The 24,749-nt window shown below is 41.0% G+C and overlaps 1 protein-coding gene across 4 annotated transcripts in view; it reads right to left on the bottom strand.

Moving 5' to 3' along the window:
• LOC114626116 (F-box-like/WD repeat-containing protein TBL1X) overlaps window positions 1-24,749 on the bottom strand; it is a 166,338-nt gene that overhangs the window by 62,873 nt on the left and 78,716 nt on the right. The window lies entirely within an intron of this gene.

The raw sequence follows: 24,749 nt of genomic DNA, 5'->3' as shown, positions 1-24,749 counted from the left end.
TTTGAAACCAACACCACTGAGAGGAAACTCCAAGGTCAAGGCCTCCCCTGCTGTGCTCTGAAACTTCTAAACACAGAGTACTTCTCAGCAGGCCATCTGTTTGTATAACACACTTCTCTGAAAATAGCTATGAGTGTTGAAAGAAGTTGAGCTTAGCACCCAAGACTCAAAGGATCAGTTATCTTGGAGAAAACTGCACAGTACTCTGTGGAAGGGCCTTTGGAGTCTGGGCACCAAAAGATCCAGGGCAAAAGTGCTTCTTCTCTTCCTCTGTACCCATCACTAGAAGAGGATCACAGCTTTGTGCAATGTCACCTGCATCAGAGAGCAACCCCATATTACCCTTCAAACTGTTTTAGTATTGCAGGTGAGTGGGCACTCAGCCCATACCTGTACAAAAGCTCACTGCATTCCTTAGGTTAAGCCACCTGGACCAAAATCTACCTAGTACATACAACCATAGAAGATTTCTGAGAAAAGCCCCCAGAGGATGACAACTTAACAACAACACAGATCAGCTCATGCCTCAGCAACCCATTCTTCAGTCAGTAAAATACCACCTAAAATACTAATGGGTTGGGAGGGTGTAAGAGGACCACAAACTTCAATTCCAATTTCTGTGTTTGACTTTGAACCTTGTTGCTTGGATGTAGAAATGGTCTTTTAGGAGACATAATAATTGGCAGAAAAACCTACACTATGTACATGATCACTTTACAAAGATAAAGAATGTGAGCTGCCTGGATTCCTTTAGCTGCTCTGTAAGTGTTTTATGGGCAGCATGGAAATCTACAAAAAAGGTAGAGTAAAAAGGGGCAGTGTAGGTTTACTATTATGGTCTGGACAGAGTTCCCTAAAATGACATGAAGAATCTGCAGACATCCAGAACCTGATCTGATCTCATCTTTAAAAGAACCATTGTTGGAATGGCTCATGATGACACACATTTGTTCTTCCAGACCCAGATCTAGTTCACAGCACTCACCATGGCAGCTAACAACCATTTGTAACTCCAGTTCTATCTCTTCTGACCTATACCAGGTACTAGGTACACACATGATATACATATAGGGAAAACAATCATATACATAAAACACTGCAAATGTAACTGAATTCTGCTGGCCATGTTGGTGTATGCCTGTAAAAGTTTCTGCATTGAGGAAGTAGATATGAGGATCAGAAGGCCCTAAAGGCCATTCACAAGGCTCCATAGTGATCTGGAAGATAAGGTTCGACTGCAGAGGAGGATGCCATCATTATAGTGTGAATAGTATCCTATTAAGATGGTCACAGAAAAAAGCAGGCACTCAGGTAGAAAGTTATCTTCCCCTATGAACCCCAATGACAACTTGATGTTAAACCTGTAGCCTCTGGAAAGGAGAGACAATGTATGTTCTAAGGTACGTCTGGGCTATATTATGATAGCAACCATGGGGATTTAAAATAATCACAGTGTGCTTCAAGGTCACTTTGCACGTAGGAAACAGAGCCTGTGGTGGGTTTGATCTTGGACTTGTACCTATGCTTATTGTTCCATGAGCTCACCCATGGTCTACTGTGAGCCTCTAAAGCCACTGTCCATGTGCTGGCAGGGACTGGAGAGGGAATAAGTCAAGATAACAAACCATGAATTCAGTATTTTAGTGATTTCAATGCACATAAATATCTGTATTTTTGGTCCTATTATACACAGCTAGCTGTGTGTGTCTTTATATTCAGTTTATTATCAGTATTATTCTAAAATTATTGTTTAAAAAAGCTGTTCAGAGGAGTTTAGATCAACAAAAGAGAACTCTGATGTCAGCTAGGTGCTTACCACCCAGGCCTGAAGATGTTAGTTCAGATCCACATAAATACCAAGAAGGCATGGAAGGAAGCTTACTTGCAATCTTAGCATATAGGAAGAAGATGTGAGGTCTCCAGGGCAACCTGGCTAGCTACACTAGTCAAACTTGGGAGCTCTTGGTTCAAATGAGAGACCCTGTCTCAATGAAAGACATGAAGAGTAACCAAGGAAGACATCCACACCAGTCTCTTAACTCTATATTCATACACACACACACACACACACACACACACACACACACACAAAATTCTGTGCTTGCCTAGCATTTGCAAAGGGCTGGATTTGAAGCTCAGAAGTACCAAAATAAAGTACTATACAAAGTTGAAGTGACTTCTAAAGGAGCAAGACTTGTAGAGAAGAGTGGTCAGCAGCTTACACTCACAAACAAAATGTAGGCACCTGCCTTTAGAATGAATAAAACTTGCCTGACATTTTCAAAAGATATGAAACCCATTCCATCATGAGTGTTAAGTATATTGTGGTTTTTTATCTTAAATATCCCCCAAATGCTATGTGCCTTTGGCCTGTGGTGGTAAAGGGGGCTAATAAAACCCTTAGAGGCATGCACTGAAGGGATAATGGGACCTCAATCTCTTTCTGACTCTCCCATTTCTTGGCTACCATTAGGTACATAGTTTTGCTCTATCCCATGAGTGACTGTCAAGAAACTGAAGAATTCTGAAATAAGAAGCCAAAATAAAATAAGCCTTTCCTCCTTAAAATAATTTATTTTGTATTATTTCTTACAGTGAAGGAAAGCAAACACAGCATACACCTCCTAAGACCTGAAATGCAATGAGCTTGTACATGGGAAAAAAGAAAAATTTTAGAAAACTCTATCCCAATTCTCAGAATATACTAAGCACAAAATTAAAACATACAGATTCAATTTACTGGAGAGACTTCTATTAAAAATATGCATATAGAGACCAGCACAAGCACCCAGAACCAATGAGAATACAGAGTTGTGGAGCCCCATCCCAATGATATAACTACAATACAACTCCCATACCTAAGGCTCAGGAATCATTGTAGGAGCAGAGCAGAAAGACTATGAGAGCCAAAGAACTCAGGGAGTTTGCTGTGGGACTGTGTCTCCTAGGAATGTCAGAAGCTACAGCCACGAAGGCTCACCAGCATGGCTACCTAAACATGACCACAACACAAACACCAACAAGTATGCTAATGTGCAAGCCCACAATGGCTCAATCCTAGACATAGAACTATAGGCAAATCAGAGAAAGGAGATAGTGTTCCCCAAGGAAGAGCACACTGATTGTTTATGAACTATCAAATAGTATGCCCTGAAAACATATATACAGGTGACATTATATAGACTGAAATTTTATTTATATATTTAGGAATCTATCTATCTCTAAATGTATGTGATACACACACATACCACCACCACCACCAACAGCAACAATTAAAGAAGATAAAACCATAAATTTGAAAGACAGTGCAGCAGGGAATGGGGAAGTTGAAGGAGAAAAGGGAAGGGGAATAATGATGTGACTATATTATAATCTCTCTTTTTAAAGATTTTATTTATCTTATATGAGTACACTGTGGCTGTCTTCAGACACACCAGGAGAGAGCATCAGATCCCATTACAGATGGTTGTGAGCTACCATGTGGGTGCTGGAGACTGAACTCAGGACCTCTGGAAGAATAGTCAGTATTCTTAACCATTGAGCCATCTCTCCAGTCCTATATTATAATCTCAAAGACAAATAAACATACAAATAAATAAAATGTATTTGTGTGTATAATATGTATGTGTGTGTGTGCTGAAGGTATAACTCAGTTATATAATATATGCTGAACATACACAAAGAGCCAAGATCTATCCCAGCAAAATAAAAAATAAAAGTAAGCCACACGTGTGTTCATGTGAGAGAGAAAAAGAGAGACTGAAACCATACAAAGGCAGGTGGACCTTTCCCTGAGTACCAGTTAATACTATTGCTCTCAGTCCACATAGCTCAACTCTTAACCTCCATGACATAGCTTTGTACACTAGGATAGTCTCAGAATCCAAAGAAAGGCTTCCACTGAATATAACAAATGGCTAGAAATTAGTCAGGCTCGTTAAGCAACCAGAAAACTAGTGAGTAACTGCTGAAATTCAGGCTCCTAGGTGGAAAAACAAGGTAAAGAAAAACAATGGGAAAAAAAACAAAGAAAAAAATCAAGGTAAACAAAGATACAGCCAGTATTTGAATCAAATGACTATGCATCTTATGCTTCTCCATTTTGAGGTCAACTAACCTCATTACCAAAAAAAAAAGGACATTCTAGATATATCTATACTGGAAGATAGGTAGGGCAGATAGTCCTTGCTCTTACATTTATCTCTCACCAGAGAACACCATTTGCATTTAATAGTAAGGAATGTAAGAACAAGTAAATAATCCTGTAATTATGCCTATGACCTATACCAAGAAATTAGTTGATATTTGTGTAACACACACACACACACACACACACACACACACACACACACACACTCATGTGCATAAGAGGTGGGGTTTAATCTGTAGTCTCACTCATTGGGCTGACTTCTCCCTCACCTGGATCTTGTATAGTCTCACCTAAATGAAAGAAAAATGAACAAATCTCTGGAGATAACGGACTTCAGAAATGAGAATACGTTTGGGAAATTTACTAGGGAAGGTCACCACTCTACCTGAGGTCTCTAAATGATAATCTCTCCTAAATCATACTCAGGAACGGTGGATGAGAATAACTCAACAACTTTCTATCAAGTAAGAAAACTGAAAAAGCAGAGCAGTCATATAAGTGGTTGCATAATACTCCAAAGCAGCAACAGGTGTGGGTATGCAATGACTATACACTGTATACAGACTATAACTGTATGTGAGACATCTTACAGTTAATGTGATGCAGCTACAATTTCATGCTGTATCTTCATATTGCTTTTGATTTCTCTTAATTGAAAAATGACACCATAGATAAGACTTTTTTGGGTACACATTTTTGATATTTTTTAATATTGTTAGAAAATCTCTCTCCCTCTCACACACACGGAAGGAAGGAAGGAAGGAAGGAAGGAAGGAAGGAAGGAAGGAAGGACAAGTGTCTCGACAAGGACTCTTAATCAAGAAGATGCACTACTCACAATGTGGAAGAGCAAGCACCCCAGGGCAGGAAGTAAACTTGGTTTTAGTCTAACGCAAGTGGTGACTGACCTAACAGTCTTTCACAACTGGTTAGTTTTAAAAGAAATCAGCACAAAAGAAATGAAGAACAACTGGAAGGGCTCAGCCACAGAAGTCAATTCAGTTCTGAGAATTGTGTTAAAGAATGTTTTGCCAAGTTTGGTGGGATACAAATATATGCATAAAGGTTTTACAACATGGGGGTAAGATTTTTTAAAAAAAGATTTGAATTGGTTGTCTTAAAAGTTGTATAGTGTTTGATATAAGAAGACTAATGTTTAATTCTTCTTACAATATTTTAGTACTGTCTCAGTTGTTTTCTAATGCTGTTATAAAGAATTTATTTAGCTTGTATGTCCTGATCAAAGTCCATCAGTGGGAGAATTCAGGACAGGATTCTGGGCAGGAACCTGGAGGCAGAACTGAAGCAAAGACCATGGAGTGCCACTGGTTACTGGGTTGCTCTTTGTTATATAATGTAAGACTACTTGCCTAGAAGTAGCTCTGCCACAGGCTATGCCCTCTCACATTAATCAGTCAGTCAGTCAGTCAGTCAGTCAGTCAGTCAGTCAGCCAGCCAGCCAGCCAGCCAGCCAGCCAACCAACCAAGAAAATGCCTCACAGACTTGCCTGCAAACAAATCTGATGGGAAGCAATTCCTCATTTGAGGTTCCTTCTTCCTAGATATGTCTAAGCTTGTGTCAACTTGACAAAATGAACAAACTCAAGTATTATTTTTATATTTAGTTTATCTCGCACACACTAAACAAACACTCTACTACTGGGCTATACCTCATTCTTTAAATTCTAATTTTATATAACAGATTTCTTTATTATTTTATGACCATAAATAATAGACTATTATCTACATCCATTTCATACATTTATGACATACTTAAACTTAGCTTTTCTGATACTTCTAGGCTATACAGCTTATGAGTTTTCTCAAAAAAACATGTATATGCAGACCCCACACCATTCCAAATCATGTCATTTAAGGTTCAGGAGTAAACCAAATATGAAAGTGGCCTAGAGCTGAATAGCTTCAGCATCCTTTTGCAGTCATAAAATGAAATAAAAACCCAAGCCCAGGACTGGGGAGATAATAAATAGTTCAATGTGCAAAGTATGCATAGAACAAGCACAAGGACCAGAGTTCCAATCCCAGAAACCAAGTTAAAAAGATGGGAAGTTTTTCACAGAATTACAATCCCAGAGCTCGGGTAGATGTGATCCCTTGGGTTCACTAGCAGGCCAGCATGGCGAATCAGCTGCAAGTTGAGTTGAAGGTCAGTGTGGAAGGCCTTTAAAAAAAAAAGTAGGTAGAATCTGAGGAATGATACCCAAGATTGACCTTTAGCCTTCACAAGCATGTGTATACCTACTGTACACACACATATAAACAAACATGTGTGCACACACACAAACAAACAAGGTCAACCCGAGCCCAAGAGATATAGCCTCCTAAGAAGATCTATCTAGGTCCCAGCCAACTGCACCTTTTGAAGACCTCTATGGGGTACCCACATGGCTACAAGAACCCATCCCTGGAGACCCACATGCTCATACTGTAAGGACAGGATTAGCTGTGAAGGACAATGGTGGTGGCAGACTGGGTGCCATTTCCCTTCCCCTCCTGCATTCTGCCTCTGTGTAGATTTATTTGCTTGGCTAGAGGCTTAAATTTCATGTCTTACTCTCCATACAGTAGTGCTCCCTGGAGCACGTGCTGCAGTGCATGTCCTGGCCTGTCTTGTTCTAAGCCTTTTCCCCTGGGTAAGATTCCAAGTTTTCTTAAAGGCTCCACTACAAAGCTGCTGCCTTCCTTCAGACCCTCCCTCAGTCCTTCTGGCTCCTGAAACACTGGGTTGGTACACTGATTAATTCAGTAGGGTTGTGTTGAGAGATGTGTCGGTGCTTTGGCTGATTCCTCCCACTCAAACCATAAAGAAAACAAGCCTCATTCATCATTTTCCCTCCTGGATCCAGTAAAGCACTTATAGTATGAGACCTGGATTGGCACCATTGGCACCAACTCAGAAATTGCCATGGGTTTCCATGGGACTAGTCACTAGTTCCTTAGTAGTGACTGTTATGTTTTACCAGTTTGTAAAGAAATATTACCAATGAGACCAGTTTGAGCCGGGTGGTGGTGGCGGCGCATGCCTTTAATCCCAGCACTTGGGAGGCAGAGGCAGGCGGATTTCTGAGTTCGAGGCTAGCCTGGTCTACAGCGGGAGTTCCAGGGCAGCCTAGGGCTACACAGAGAAACCCTGTCTCGAAAAACAAAAAACAAAAAACAAAAAAAAAAAAAAGAGAGAGAGAGAGACCAGTTTGGTAACAAGGCTTAAGATGAGTGGAGTGGTATGCATGTTTCTGTTGCAAAAGAAAAACACTATGCACTATGGGACTCATTCCAATAAGCCCTGTGCCATAACCATCCTCTCTCCAAACCCCCAAACCTGGCCAAAGTCCTGTTAAATCCTCACCTGAAAGGTGATATACTATTAAGAGGTTTGGGCTTTGGAAAGTGATGAGGTCACAATTGTGGGGCCGTATGGGTATGGCTGATTTGCTTTAAAATAGACTCTAGAAGACTCCCTGAAACCTCACTTGTGAACATATAGTAAGAAGGAGCCATCAATGAAGTCAGCTGGAAGCAGCCATAACCAGGTACCAATCTGCTATGGTGTGATATTAGACTTCCAGCCTACAAAGAAAACTCCTGTTTAAGCTACCCAGTCTGGTGTTTAATGATAACAGTACACATTAAGACATCCTGTTCTAATGTTTGGTAGGGTATGTGAACTAAATGCATTTGTGCCTTTATAATATTTCAATTTACAATGGATTTATTGAATCTGAGCCCCACTGTAAGTTGATGCACCTGAATAATTAAACAGGGCTTGTACTTAATTAAGCTGCCCCTAAGGACTAAGTGTTCCAAAAGCTAAGCTACAAAGGCACTCCTGAAATCCACCCTTGGTTTCCATACATTTTAGAGATTCCATGTGTACCTTTCCTTAAGAAGCCATTCTGTCCATGTCTGTATCTCTCAGCATTTAAAATACATTCTGCCTTGTGAAGAGCTGGGTATGTGTGCAAGGTGGCAGGGAAGGAGGTGTTGAAGGATTTCAAAAGGTCATTCAAGACTGCTCTAAGTTAATATCTTTGGGAGGAAAAATGCTTGCAGAATTCAGAGGAAGGCAACAAGAGATTCATAGGGCCACAATTCCAGGCTTTGAAACACATCACCAACCTTACACTTAAAAAAAAAAAAAAAAGAGTAGCGGTAGTACCCAGCAGTTGAATTCTTGCCTAACATGCATGGATGTATACCTGGGTTTTACCCATAGCATTATAAGAAAGAAATGAATTTAAAAATACACAGGCAAACACATTCCTTTAAGTAGTAAGTGCTCCAAAGCCCAGGACTGCTCATAAAATCTTTTCTGCATAGCTCATCTTCCTTCTAGTATGCACGTGTGTGTGAGTGTGTGTGTGTGTGTGTGTGTGTGTGTGTGCATGTGCGTGCGTGCACGTGAGTGCCTGCAATGCAGAGACCAGACAAACAAGTTTGTATGCCCTTCCTTTGGCATCATGCTTTTTGTTTTCTGGGTTTTTTTGTTTGTGTGTTTGTTTGAGACAGTCTTTAAATGGCCTGACACTCTCCATGTAGGCCAAGGTAGATTGGTGGCCAATGATTCTTGGGGATCTACCTGTATCTGCCTCCCCAAGGTTGGGATTACACCAGACTTTTGTACCTAAATTCTGAGGACAGAGCTCAGGTCCTCATTTCTGTGACTCCCCAACTCTGTTTCCTATATTTTTAAAAACTGTATGTGAATATGCTTAAAGCATGTGTATATGTTGTTTAAGATGGATTTCACTATAACCCAGGTTAGATTTCTCTGTCCTCTTGCCTCTACCTCCTGTTTTGGGATTGCTGTATGCACCATTATATCTTGCTTAAGCCTATGTTTTGAAAACCTGTCTTCTTTGCTACCACTGTTAACTCTTATTTCTAATATGTCCAACCTCAAGTCTTCTATTTAGGTCTCAGTTCTCTTCCTTCCTCATCAATTTCATTTACAAGTTTTTGTTTATGTTTTTTTTGAGAACCAATGTCAAAAATTTAACATTTTAGCCCAATTATTTCTAACTTGATACTCTAGAGCCTGCTACCATTACAGAGAATCAGAGGCCCCTCAGGTCTTCAAGATTGGCCTTAGCCACAGAACCAGTTTGAAGCCAGTCTTATCTCAAACACAACAAAACTAAACAAACAAAACTTGTTTTTGTTTCTCAAATGTTTGACTCCCCCACCCTACCCCTCATCTCTGTTCCTCTTCCCCTAGTCTATCCCCACCTAAAATCCACTCAAGGCCTCTGACATACAGCAGAGTTACTCTACTACTGAGGGCCAGTCTCTAATATGTATTTTGTTTTGTGTGATCACAAGACAATTTGGGTCATCCTGAACATTACCTAGCCAGTGTTTGTGGTATGGTGTGACACTAGTCCTGAGGAGACATGACCAATGTCTATGTAATCCAAATAAGGAATCAATAATAGACCAAAGTAAGGATATTTCCAAATTCTATACTAGTGAACCAATGAGTTTTATTGGGGTTACTTATAAGAATATGGGTGAAGGCATACTTACAAGAGCAGAAATGACTTTTAAATACAGCTGTATCACTAAAAGTGGAACCCCCACCCCCACCCTCAGTGTAAATTGGCAACAGCTTGTGAAAGCTGAGAACCTGAAGCATGTACCATAGACAACCTGCAGGAAGCTCAGGGGCTCTGTGTCTCTGTTTCATGTGGTTCAGCTGGTCTGAACCTCTTCTAGGCAGCTCAACTAGCCTGAGAATGACTCTCAGCAGTCCTCATGGTTTATATAGGCTTGGAGAGGAAGAGGCCTAGTGAATCTGAATAGTTTCAGGGAATTCCTGAAGCCTTTGAGTTGTTTTACTTTATGGGGTTAAGGTGTTTCCCCACAGAATGGAATGTTTCACTTCCCTATCTTGAGGAGCTTCCCCTTCAAGACGGAAGGTTTTAGCTCTGAGGAAATTGCCACACAATACATGATTAAAACCTGAAGACCACGTAACCTAGCTTCTTTCTGATCCCCTTATCCTCGCACACACACCATATAGCCATTAATTGCTATCAGGAACTTTAAATTCAGATCCAGAATAATGGAACGTGACTCAGAAAAGCTTCCTTGGGTCCTAACTGGAACATCTCCAGAGATCAACAAACTGCACCAAGAATTTACTGACTGAGTGTGGGTGGCTGTCACCATTGTTAGGAGATGGTAGAAACTTTAAGGAGGTATGGTTTAGCTAGAGGAAGGTCACTAGGAGAGTGCCACTGAAAGACACACATCGTTCCTGAGCACATAGGATCCCACTCCCTCCTGGCTACCAAGTGGTGAGCAGCTCTGCTCCTCCACACACTTGTTCTGTCTGCCTAATCCTAAAGCAATTGACCAAACCACCACAGACTAAAACCACTGAAACTATGAGCTCAAATAAGTCTCTATGTTCCTCCCCATTTTCACATATGTATGTTCCCATATGTGTGCATAAATGCATATGGAGGCCAAAGCTTGGCAATCAGTGTCTTTCTCACTCTCTACCTTATGAGAGACAGGATTGGTCACTGAACCTGGAGATTGCCAATTTGAGTTGTCTGGTCAGCATGTCCCAGGGGTCCTTCAGCCTACACTCCTACAGAACTCAGATTGCAGGCGGGCACCATCATGTCTGGCTTTTACATAAGTGCTGGGGATCAAATTCGGGTTCTCACCCTTAAGCAGCAAGCACTTTAATAAAAGAGTCATTTTTCTCCCCCACTGAATCTTCTCCCTTTGAAAGAATTTGTCTGTGTCAGGTATTTTGCCATAGTGGTGGACAACAGCACATAAAGTGAATAAGTGGAGAGCTTTGGAATTTGATTTCTGTCCCTACAAAAAGCCAGGGAACTGGCAATGTAGCTTAAACTTACCTGAACTCAGAAGAAGGGAACTAACAGCTGATTTTACAGCCTCAGAGTTCAGAGAGGGAGGTAATTATCCTCCCTCTCCCTGAGGGAGCATTATGTAATGTCTGGAAAGATTTTTGTCATGTGAAAGACGGCACAGTGCATACGAAATGTTCTTGGGTTAGGGGGTATCATTTTGCACAAGGAACTGTCCAGTGTGTTGTAGGACATTTTACAATGCTCCTGGTCTTTTCCCATTAAGTACCCTCCCCTGAATCATGACCCCAACATGTCTCTAAGATACTAGCAAAAGTCCCCTGGAGAGCAAAATTTCCCCCAGAGGAGACCAGACTAGTTTACAGGTTTTGTAGAATGGTAAATACAGCTGACTCCTCATTTTGTAGGTAATTAGGAGGGCTGATCTAGGTGTTAATTAATTATGACTCTTTAGTTTGCCTAGTAGACCTGAGTAACTGGAAAGAAAGGAGTATAGATGAACTACCTTTAATTCATTATTTTCTGAAACTCCACAGCTTGCAGTATAGTGAATAGTAAAAGAGATCCTCTCTCAAACAAGGGGGAAGGTGAGTACCTACAACCAGAATGCCTTCTTCAGCCTTAATTCATGGTAGATATCATTTCAAATGAACCACAGTATGAAATTCAGTTTTATTTCACCCATGTCAGTAGTGGATACTGGAAAGGCCAATCTGCTGTGTTTCTCAGTGGTTTATCTCCTGAAAAACCAATTCAGGGTATTGGTCCACTTAAAGAGAAACATGAATTAGATTTAAAGCTATGCTGATTTGCATGGGGTATGAATAATTAACAGGTGCTATGTGCCAAACCAGGATTCCTTTTAACCCCGTCTTTCCAGAGCACTGCTTCCTATGTCAAGACTAGCATTTGGGCAAAGTTGTATTCACATACGGAACATGATCATTTGTCTCCTCAAGTCTACTAGACCGTCTCCAAATACACCACACACCACACTGACACAACCACATTAGAAGGGAAAATAAAATACCTTTCCTATTTGAGTTTCTAGATGTTTCCAAACATCCTATGGTGTCCTTGGGAAAGCCAATACATACATGTGCTTGGTACAATCTTCTTCATCAGTCACACAGCATTAGGAATTACCAAAGCCCAGCTGGCAGAGGCCACCTTACAGCTTCTGAGATTGCTCTTCCAGCTGTAGTCCTGGCCTCTTTGGAAAGATTAGAAGGCCTGTTCCCATGTTGCTAGCAATGCTTGCTCTGCGAGACAAGTTCTAAACTACTTTCTCTACTAAAGGAAAGGACAATGTGGGAGCCCAAAGGAGAAGGAAGACTGTCTTAGGGACAGGGTTGGCTGCAGGAGGAAATTTGTTTTCTTTTATGTGGCTCAAAAAGCTTGAAACAAACTTGGGACTCTGATGTCTATTTTTTTTAACTGTAATCCTTTGGAAGCTTTCAGACTCTTGGCCTCCTTGCTGGTAGATGGCAGAATGCAAGGATAAAATGGAAGTTTTCTTACTTCAGAGTTTCAAGTTAGAACTCTTAAAATCTGTCTTTTAAAGGGCTTTCTTACCTATCTATCTGAAGGGTCGTAGAATGCTGAAAAAGTTACCTAAAGACAGAAAACATTACAGGAAAAAAATCTCTGCTAGACATGTGTACTCTCAAATATTCCCATCAACAGAACAGTTGGCAACTCTCCGCACAACACTTTTCAGTACAGTCAGTATTACGTATAGTAAAGCATCTACAGAGGAATTAAAGCCAACCTACAGGCAGATGTGCTTGGTTATATGAAGATACAGCATCATTTCTCATACCTGTGGTTGTGGTATCTATGGGAGTGCATCCTAAAGCCAGCAGGCACCACAGGAAAAGATGAATGTTAACTGTGGGATTTGGAAGGCTGAGTTTATAAAGGGATAAATCAACTTACAAATAATTCTAGACAGAAAAATAGGGTCTACGAGTGTGGCTAGCAAGTAAGAAGTGCTGGGTTCCATCCACAGCAACAAGAAAAGGGAGAGAAGAAAGCCTGTTCTGAACAGGAAATAAACTTGGGGGTGGGATTGGGAGTGAGGGTAAGGGTGACCAGAAGAGAAAGAGAAAGGAGTGGGTAAAGAGTTAAGGGAGGAGAAAAAGCACACTAGGGCAAGTACTACACAATGGTTTAAAGAGAAATATATTTTACATCTAGATGAAGGAAGATTAAAAAATGATTTCAATCATTCACCTTGTCAGTATTTCCCTATCTTCTGGCTCTGGGGGTTGGAGAACTCACGGAAGATCTTACTGTAAGATTCTTGTGAACAAAGCAGATTCCTGGGGTCAAAATTGCTATCAGTTCTGGTTAGGGAATCTGTCCTTGGTTCACCCCGGCAGGTGGATGCTAGGACATGATCCTGTCTTTTTTTTTCTCCCCATAATTCCCCGACCAACACACATATAAATATCCATTAATCGGAAAGTAGATGGGAAACATGAACAGACAAAAAGTGGTCTATACAAGTAAAAGAAGAGCAACGTGTGATAAAGAGGAATAATTCGTAGACACTGACTGCAACACAGAACTCAAAAAACACACCAATAAAAGAAGTCTATTAGAAAGGGACAGAAGAATAAGGGCTGGCAGGGGTAGAGCAATAATGGGGTGGGGCATAAGTACAATGAATTGGGTTGGGGGGTGCTTTTCAGAGAATGAACTTTCACTAAAACCTAACATAAGCATGACTGCACTTTTTAAAAAACATGCTGTGTGTTGAGTGGATAGACTGTATAGCTCAAGTGTATTATATTCCTAAATTAACATAATTTCTCTTGATGCCTACGTGGTTTACATGCCTCTTCCTCCTAAAGTAGGTACCTCACTCACTTCTCTGCCTAGGCTTCACAAACAGTCGATGTCTATTGTTCCTTCCATGCTCACCAGGCCAGGCCAGGGCGGTGGCCTTCCTGGGGATGATATTCCAACAGATAAACCTTTTAGAACCATGGAGCCAGTGCAGAATACTGCAGGACATTATTGCTCTTGGCATTTGGCAGAGCACCCACTGTTCTTGAAGTCTGTCTTATGTACAGGAAGGTGTTTAGAAGCACCTAGAGACTCTACCCAACAGATGCCTGTAGCACCTCTAAGATGTGACAACCACAAGTATTTGTAGGTCTTGCCAAGATTCTGTTGAAGGACATAATGTCCTTCATGAGTGTCGCACTCCTAAGAAGCCTCATAGTGTACAGGCCAACCATTTTGACCTATCTGAACTAAGTGTAAACTCACTTGCCGTTTATTTTTATTTATCTATCCATTGATTGATTTATTCACTCACTCATTTTTTGAATATATTTTTACTTGAAAGACCATAATTGTGTTACTTAAAGAATGTGCATTTTTAAACTTAGTATTTATCCCATAATGTGTCTGAAAAGCTATTTTTATTGAAAATGGATGCTTTTCTCATATATTTCATACAATCTGATTATAGTTTCCCCTTCCTCTCCTCCTTCCAGTCCTTGCCTCCACCCCTCTTCCTCCTCCCCCCTTCAGATCTACTGCCTTTCTTTCACTGGAAAAGAACAAGCTTCTTCTAAGAGATAACAACCAAGTATGACAAAATAAAATATAGTAACATGAAGCAAAAACTATCATTTCAAATTTGAGCACAGCAACCCAACAGGAGGGGGAAAAGAGTCTCAAGAATAGGCACAAGAGTCAGAGACCCACTTGTTTTCACTGTCAGGAGTCCTATAAAAACACTAAGCTAATAGCTGGAATATATATGCAGAGAATGTGGTGCAGACCTGTGTGGGCTCTGGGCTTGCTGCTTCAGTCTTTGTGAGTCCATATAAGTCTTGTCTAGTTGATTCAGAGGGCCTTGTTCTGGTGTCCCCCATCTCCTCTGGCTCTTTACAATCTCCACAGGATTCCCTGAGCTCTGTCATTCACTCATTTTTAAGACAGTGTCTCTGGTAACCCTGACTGCCCTGACTCACTATATATTTGAGGCTGACTTTGAGTTTCTGATTCTCTGCCTCCACCTCCTCAAGAGCTGGAACTAAGACATGTGGCACCAAGCCCAGGCTTCTGTTCCTTTTTTATTCCAGAAACACAATAAATCATCCACATACAGACCATAGGAAGAGAATGTACAAATAGACAAGGAAATTGGATTCACTCAGATGAACTTTGGAGAAGGTAAAATGAAATTACTTATGAACAAATACAGCATATGAAAGGGTTTGAAAAAAAATTAGCTCAGTTATGGGCAATTTTTAGACACCTGAATGTTGCAACTGTTCTTCATGGTTCTTAATTTCTCAACAGTGGTAACAGCTATAACAACATGAATACTCACATGGTGCTTAGAGCAGATAGACAGGGTAAGATGGCTCAGTGGTTAATAACACACTACTGTAAAGGACAGTTCCCAGAACCCACATCAGGTAGACCACAACCACCCTTAATTCCAGCTCCAGAGGATGTGATGCCCTCTTCTGGACTACACAATCAGCAGCATACACATGCGCATACCTACATAGACACACTGGCAACACAGATATATAAATTTGCTTTTAAGGATAGGGTTGAGTGGAACGGAAGGACTTGAATGTGACGTATGCACACATGTATAGCTATGTATACATAAAGACAAGAGGAAAGATGCCAAGGGTCCTGTTCTATCATTCTCTGCCTTATTCCCTAGAGATAGAATCTCTCAGTGAATCTAGAGCTAAAATGGCAGCCAGCAAGACCCATCCATAATCCTGCTGTCTCTAACTTCCTTCCTCAGCAGCAGTGTTCAGGCACACATGGGAGCTAGAGTGAGAACTCCAGTTTCATGCTTGTGTAGCAACCAAACATTCTTACCCGTCTCCTCAGATCCTAAAGATGACTGTTTACAATTTTCAATTAAATTTTACTTATTTTGTTGGTGGGGAGGATGTGCATGTGTGGATAAAAGAGCAATTTTCATGAGTAGGTTCTCTCCTTCTACCATGTGGGTCCCAGAACTCAGATCCTTAGGTTTGGCAATAGGCACACTTTTACCCACTGAGACATTTCTTTGCCCCCTAGACAGGACTCTTAGCACACATCCAAACTAACATGAGTGAGAAGATTGTAGCTCAGTTGGCAAAATTCTTGCCTTATATGCATGAGGACCTGAGTCCTATACCCAGCACCCACACAGATGCCTACTTGGAAAGCCTCGGACCAGTGAGAGACCCTATCTGAACAAGTGATTTACATTCCTGACCAAGTTTGCCCTCTGGCTTCAAAATGCACATGTACACATGTACATGCCGCATGGTCAAATGAACAGGCTAGTATACGGGGAAACACCTTGCTATTAGACAACAGATAATCCACACCATGCACTCCAGCTCTTTGTTGCCATACAGCATGCCCAGTGAAAACAAAAGTTTCCTCAGCATCAGCACATGAAGGCTCCTGACAGAACATGTAGACTCAGGACTTTCCCAACAGAGAAACTGGCCATGTACATTGCAAAGGAAAATGTCACCCATATCTCAGTCATCACTTCCTACCTATGACTCTTAAGGAGAAAACAGAGCAGGATCTCTCACATACAGAAACAAATCTGCGGTGCCAACCAACTGACTCTATCCTGATTAGGAGCACTATCTTCTAAGGATGAAAATCCTAGAAACCTTGTCCCTGAATGGCTGAAAGTTTTCATGTCAAATTTCAGATCTACACTTGTGTTGTACCTGGGAGAATCCCTATGGTGACACTTAACAGATAATGCTGTGAGTGCATGCATGAGCACTTGCATCCACAAGTTGGCTCAAGTTCCTTCATGGAGCCTCAGATAAAATATTAATTTTGAGCCCAGGAGTATGTCCCCAGGGTCATCTTCAGGCTTGTAGCTGCTGACATGCAGAGACCATTGAACTAGGAACCCTGAGAAAGGTGGATGATGATGATGATGATGATGATGATGATGAGGAGGAGGAGGAGGAGGAGGAGGTGTGTGTGTGTGTGTGTGAGAGAGAGGGGGGGGGGGAGGGAGGGAGGGAGAGAGAGAGATCAGAGAAAGACTACTTAACCTACCATCATGAGTCAGGGCCCCCCTATTGTTGCCCCACTGGTCAGAGGCACTGAGGGTGTACTCAACCCCAGCCCAATGCAGAAAGACCCTCCAACTAGTCTATCCTTCACTTATTCACTAGCCTGCCTCCACAGCTGCTGTGTTTTGCATTCTGCACCAAACAGCCCTAAAGGGTAGTAATTCTCCATTTACAGGTGAGGAAACAGGCTGTGGTAAAAGACTATACATCTGGGAAAAGGGTACCAGGACTTGAACTAGTTCTTAAAGCCAAAGCAATGTGAAGTACCTACTAAATGCAAACCATCTGCAGGGACAAGAGCCGTCCACCAGCCTCCTACAGCACACTTCAGGAAGTCAGCTCTGAATGGGGCTTGCTAGTTACTAAAAGACTTGAATTTGGAGAATAACATTTCATCAGTTTGTAGTGGCTTGCTATTCCCCTCAACATTTTTATTATTAAAAAAGAAGCCAAATTCCTGATTTTGAAAAAAGGAAGAGAATAAACTGCCTACACCTGTAAGCAACACATAATGAGACTAGCTTTTGCTTCAAGGAACCATGGCAGTCAATAATATCCACATCTCCTGGGATCTTGTGGTTTTCAGAAAGCTTATTTTTGGAATGATTTCAATTTAAATTCTCATCTAACCATCTTACTACCTAGCTGACATACTTGTCATATATTACTTTGTGTTTTCAGCCAAACAGTACACAGCCGGGCTTCATTTCTAAGCACTGTGGATTTTTCTAGCATGATAATTATTATCAGTGTTGACTGTTTGGCAAGCTGTCCTGCCTTCATCAGGGTGAGAAACACTACAATAACGTGCAGTATCTCAAAGAAATGCAGGACTTAGCCCGACAGTGTTCTCCCTGCCACAGAAGTCCCAATTGCATTCATACACAGGAGTTGCTTGTTTTATTACAGTCCCTAGTTTCTACCTAGCATTAACAGAGCACTGCTTTAGAACTCTGTGGGTCTGTTCTTCTTTCTTGTCTGTTCCAGTTTGGCACAGTTTGAAATGTCAATCTCAACACACAAGCCCTGCATGCATTACTGATGAGACCACACCTACAACTTGTGTGTCTCCAGAGGCCAAGACCTCCTCCAGGGTGTGTGACTAGCGGAGGATGAGGATTACCAAAAAGAATTTAAAAAATTCCACCTTAGCATAACAAGTAAGTCAAAGTCTCTTTGTGATTTCCCAATTAATTGCTTAGTCAAGATGCTGCCCAGACTGGTATGCCAAATTAAGTTTCCTGTTGCTTTCTAAGTGAAGTTTGTTAAAGAAAATGATAAGGACACATTGGTGCAGCTTAGCTATCCATCCTTACTTGACCACTGTGATGCTTTAACACCAGGCCTGGGATCTCTAAACTCAAAAACAAATTTCAGGGCTTCGGGGCTTGTTCTAACATTACCTCCAATGCTTACTGGTAGTTTTTAAAACCTGATTATGTCTCTAATGTGCATACATGTGTGTATATATGGTCACCTGTGGAGGTGGGTACATGTGCACATGGATGCTGATGGATGTAGATGCCAGAGATTGGTATTATGAGTCTTCTTCAATTGCTCTCCTCTTAATTCATGGATGGAATGTCTCTCAATTGAACCCAGAGCTCTAAAATACAAGCTACTTTAGTTCATCGGTTTGCTTTGAGGATGCTGTTTCTTCCTTCTGAGAGTTATGTGGGTTCTATAGATCCAAATACTACTCCTCACATTCGTATAAGTGCTTTATCCACTGAGCCATGTCCGAGTCTTCTTTGTTTTGTTTGAGAGCAGGTTTTCATGTAGCCTATGCTTTCCCACAACTTGCCACGTGGTCAAGGATGACATCCTGCCTCTACCTCTCAAGTGATGGGATAGGATTCTAAGTGTGTACCACCATACTCAATTTTATGAGGTACTAAGGACTGAACTCAGGGTTTTGTGAATGCTGTGCAAGCATTCTACCAACAACTCTGCCCCCTACTCCTTAACAACAGACAATTATACCTCAAGTCTGTAGTTTATGAGAACAGCAAAGAGAAAATAGTATGGGAAGCCACAGAGCAATGAAATGCCTGGCTTCTTGCTGAGCCCTAGAATTATCAGCCTACCTTGTGCATGTTGGCAGAGTTCTGACCTCATTCAGAGTCCCTCGACTCATTGTTTATAAAGCAGGGCTTGTTGCTTGTCTCTATCTTGTCATAGGAATGCTTCCCACCTGTCTGGTATGAAGCAGCTTCTCTAAGTAGCAATGTAAGATGGAATATCCCCACCTTCTGTGTGCACTGTATGCCAACAGCACTAGGAACATTTTCTAAAGGTCTACGTGCTCATAAATCTTGCTCCCTAGGGTAGAACTACAAGGAGGTAGTAACACCTTTAAAACAGACGTGTACAAGCGAAACTTAAGTGACTGAGGGGTGTGCCTGTGAAGGAGATAAAAAGACCATGGCCCCTCCTCTTCCACTCTGCTTCCCAGCTACCACAGCCTTCACACTACTCCAGAATGATGACCTGAATCTCATCACTAGAGCTCACAGTGGAGGAAGAAAACCAACTCCAAATGTTGTCCTGTAACGTCTACATATAGGTTGTAACATATATGTACCACCAATCATACACGTACATCATAATAGATAATTTCAAAGAATGCTATGGACTAATTTTCTACAACCTGACCACTTAGTATTTGAAGACGTTATGATTTTAAGAACCATAATTTTAAAAATATGTAGTAAGTCAAAAGAGAAGGTATACACCACTCTAATAATTACATATATAATTTATATGCAATTAATTAAAAGTATGAGCCTGGTAACTACCGAGTTGGGTCTAAAATGATGGCTTTAGGGGAGGGGAAAAGAGCTGGCACCTCCACTCACTCCTTCAGGCATGCTGCCTGAGCCTGCAGAAATGAATGCCCTCATCTCATCGTGTAACTTGATCTTCTCTGATGAATGCCAACCAGCTTGCTCTCCTGGACTTCCCCGCATTTGAAAAAGCTCTAAGCAAAAACACCAGGTACACAAGAGACAGAGATTCATCAGACCATATTCTTGTACAACTAACTGCCACCCAGGCCTCCTTGCTGCATTCTAACTGGGTAAGTATCTTCTAAACCCAAGCCATTACCTTTCAGAGCTAAAAACAGTTCCCATATGCTACTCTTCAGAAAGAATTGCGGGGAGATGGGAGATCTGCAACAGGATTAAAAGTGTAGTTATCTGAAAATCTTTGCGTACTTCATCTATAATGTTCTGCACAAAACCTCTGTCACTCTCTAGCTTGTCTTTTGATAGAGTGTCTCACTAAACCTGGAGCTCACCAATTCAGCTAGACTAGCTAGCTGCCCAGTATGATTTAGTACAATGGTGCCTGGGACACTTTAAGGTAGAGAAAGGTTAATAATGTTCGTAGAGGAGGATGGAGTTCAGTTGCTTTTCCAGTATCCATAACACAAGAAGTGGAAAGATATATCATTTCCAAGGCTGTCTCTACATGCTCCATCCAGAAAGTCCCTTCTTCCTGTTTCTTCTTGAGAACACAAGACTAACACACATGGCATGCTTTGCTTTTCCAACATCAAACCTTTCCAAGAAAAGTTTGTCTATCCATGAATCCATTAATTACATGACACCTTCCTAGGTGGACTCTCCAGAAAACATAATGATGATTTTCAGTCCCTCCTAAACGAAAGAATTGAGCTGTTGCACTGGAGATAATGCCATAGAACTATGCATCCCACTACCTATTGCCTGCTTTCCAGGAAGTTGTAGGCTTATATATCATTTTATAAGATGCTCCAGCAGAAAACACAATCTCTTTTTATTTCTGGATATCCTGGGCCCTCACCTGGAAGCTATGGGACAAGGGGATTGGAAACAAGAGTTCTTCAACACACAGAGAGTAATCACAATTGAAAAATTGGTCTTGGCAAGAGGATTCCAGAGTCATTCTTGGGATACAAAATACCTGAAACTACTCACACACAGATCTCTGATTCTCACACAAGATGAAGGCATCTCACCACTCACCTGTTCTTTACTCAAAGAGAAACCAATTCTACTCTATGGAACCAACAAGAAGATACAATAGACAAGGAATGCACTCCATGTGTTGATGCATTCTCTCGCCAAGTAGGTCAGTCCACGACTCATCAGAGACAGCCAAGAATTTTATGTAAGGGGAAGGAAAGGTTTGTGTCAAAGAGTAACCTCAGGTTTCACTCCTAAAGATGGCTATTCATCTTGTTTATTAAGACATCTCTCAGAAGAGAGATCACATAAGTAGGTCAATCTAGCTGCCTAGCAAGCTACAGGTTCACCTGTTTCTACCGCTACTGCTAGGACAAGCATGCACTATCATACCTCCTTTTTAAATGTGGGTTCTGTAGATAGAACTCATGTCCTCATGTTCACACACAAGTACCTTACTCATTGGCTGAGCCATCTCTTGAGCCCTCCCAGAATTTCTTTATTCATAATTCATCAACCAGCCTCAACTACAGAACCATAAATCGATCTATTCTTGCTTATCTGAATTTCATACAAGATTAATAACACCTCCCACACTTACTGACAAAGACAAATATCCACAGAGTGCAAAGTATCAAATATCCATGTAAATAAACCTGCAGAAAGATCCAGTCAAAAGGTAATAAATGCAGCTAAAACCTACTATTTTGGAGACGTGTATGCATATGTGTATGCATATATATTATACATTAAGCATTGGTCATACAGAGGAGAAGAAAATGTTTATTTAAAGTAGATGTAAAGAAACTTAAACATCAGTATGTAACAGCCCTTCGTTGCTGTCAAATATGTTGCCTTTAATTCAGAGGTTCTTAAAAAAACCATAAAAGCAGCCCATGATCCAATTAATATTTTCAAAAAGTATAAATTAAATTCTTAGCCGAATTTAAAGTTAATTAGAGACATAAAGCAAAATAAGTATTTAAGCATCCCAGTAAATAACCCAGAAACTCTTGCTTTGAGAATATATGCCTTACAAATGAAAATTTCTTTAGGTTTTCAAAGGAGAAAGAGAGTGGAAGAGCTCTATTATTTTAATTAGCTCACAGTAGCAGGAGGCATGTGTGTGTGTGTTCTAAAACACCAGCAGAGCACTCAAATATAACATAAAAGTACATTCTCTACACAATATAGTACAGATCGTACAGCTTCCTTTTATTAAAGTGTATGTGTGGTATGCATGCATGCTTACATGTATGTGGTTCATATATGTGCTGATGTGTGTACACATGTGTGCATATGTGCACGTGTGTGCCCCTGTGTGTGTGTGTGTGTGTGTGTGTGTGTATGCAATGGATGGATGGGTGTCAGGTGTCTTCCTGGTTCACTACACATTTAATTTATTGAGACAAAGTCTTTCAACGAAACTGAAGCTTGCCAATTTGGCTATTCTAGCGAGCTATGTTACCTTGGGACTCCCATCTCTGTCTCTCAAATAGTGGGGTTATAGCTGGGCTGCAATACACTAGATATTTTATATGGGAGTGCTGAACAATCCAAACTCTAGTCCTCATGTTTGCACAGCAAGTGCTTTATCCCTGAGCCATCTCCCCAGCTCCTGCCACTCATTTTCATTATTTCAATGAGCTACATATTTGCTTCCTATCAGATGAAACCTGGGTTACCACAGACTAACATGTCAAAATCCCTGCCCCATATCTACAAGCCAGGTATTTTATGTATGCATTCGTGTGTGTGTGTGTGTGTGTGTGTGTGTGTGTATGTGTATACACATATGTGAACATGCCTGTGGAGGTCAAAGGTACAACACTCCAATGTTTTCAACACAGGGTCTGTTGAACCTGGATCTCACCGCTGGACAAACTGGCTGGCCCATGAGCCCTAAGCATCCTGTTTCCACCTCTCCAGCACTGGGATTATAGGCTCCCTTCTACTACACACAGCTTTTTAAACATAGGTCCTGGAGATCAAGCTTGCAGAGCAAACACTTGATTGGCTGCACCATCCTCTGATGAGCAAAGTAACAGTGAATGAAGATCAGGAGATGCCGCACACAGCTCTACACCAAAACAGCAAAGTCTGTCCAACCATCCAATGTGAATAAAGTAACACCTTTGACCAGTATATACCATCTCTATGGGATTACAGATATTGGTAACAGGCCAGAACCCAGTCAGATGCAAACAGAGCTGGGATCCCAGTTAGATGAACTCTGCTAGGAAGTAGGTAACCATATTTCAGACTAATCAAGAATGTGTTTCACATGAAGATGAAACTGGAAACAACCTAAATGTCCCTCAAAAGAAAAATAAATGAAGAAAGTGTAGTCCATTTACACAATTTACTCATCCATTTAAAAAAAAAAACAATAAATTTGCATTTGAATGGATGGAATTAGAAAAAACATCCTGAGTGAGGTAACACAGACCCAAAAAGACAAATATGGCCTGTATTCACTTATATGTGCATGTTAGGTCTTAAGTCTTTGATAAGCAGGCTACAATCTATAGACTCACATAGCTTAGGTTTAAAGTAAGGGACTAAAGGGGAGGGACAGATCTCCATAGGAAAAGGAAATAGAACAGATAGCTATGAATGGATGAGGAAAAGATATAGAATGGGAATGTCAAATGAGAAGGACGGGAAGAAGGGATGAGGAAGGGAATATGAGAAGAGACAACTGAAACTAACTGCCATTTGAAGAGTCATATGGAAATCTTGTATAATGAATAAAAGACATCTAAATGGAATCACCAAATAATGGGGGAGACAAAGCCCCAACAAGACATCTTAACACCAAATGAAACTCTCAGTGCCAGGAATGGGTAACATCTAATCTAATTGAGTTGTTAGCCAAGGGGGGTTCTATGGACACCCCTATATAATCCAGGTATACAATCCAGTCTGCCACAGACCAATGCAAAGGCCCTATTGCTGACAACACTTACATAGATCATTGAGCACAGAGAAGTCAAGCTGGTGCTTACCTAGACCCCTAATGACTAGAGTTCATGGTACTGGAAGGTACTCTGTCTGCTGGAGAAAGGTAAACAACAATCCAGCCACAAACCATTCAATCTATAAGATACACTGGTACAATAATGACTCAAAGCTTATGGGAGCAATCAACCCATAACTGACTGGATTTAAGGCCTAGTCCATGAGATAGAATCCATATCCAATGCTGCTTGAGTAGTTAAGAAACTGAAACTAGATAGCCTAGGAACCCATGGTAAAACCAAGTGCTACTACTGTTCTGCTAAAGGACTGTAGCAATAATATGACTCCTAATGATATTCTGCTATACTCACAGAGCAGTATCAGTGCTTAGCCATCATCAAATAAGCTTTTTCTTGCAGCAGATGGAACAACACACAGACAAAAATACAACTAGACTATGTGCAGAGAATGAGAGACCCAGAACACTCAGTCCTAAATAGGATGTATCCACCAAATCCCTACCCTTGAGAGGCGGGATTCCAGTTTACTATTATTTTAGCTTGATATTAATTTTTAGATATCAATATGTATTCTACTGAGAGAGAAAAGGTATTTGGGTGGGTAGGGAGGAGCTGGGAAGGGGGAACAGTAATCAGAATATATTGTATAAAAAATATTTTCAAACAAAAGGAAAGGAAAGGAAAGGAAAGGAAAGGAAAGGAAAGGAAAGGAA

Source organism: Grammomys surdaster, unplaced genomic scaffold (assembly GCF_004785775.1).
Source record: "Grammomys surdaster isolate TR1022 unplaced genomic scaffold, NIH_TR_1.0 228, whole genome shotgun sequence".
NCBI lineage: Eukaryota > Metazoa > Chordata > Mammalia > Rodentia > Muridae > Grammomys > Grammomys surdaster.
The sequence above is the reverse complement of the archived record's forward strand: the minus strand, read 5'-3'. Positions and strand labels throughout refer to the sequence as shown.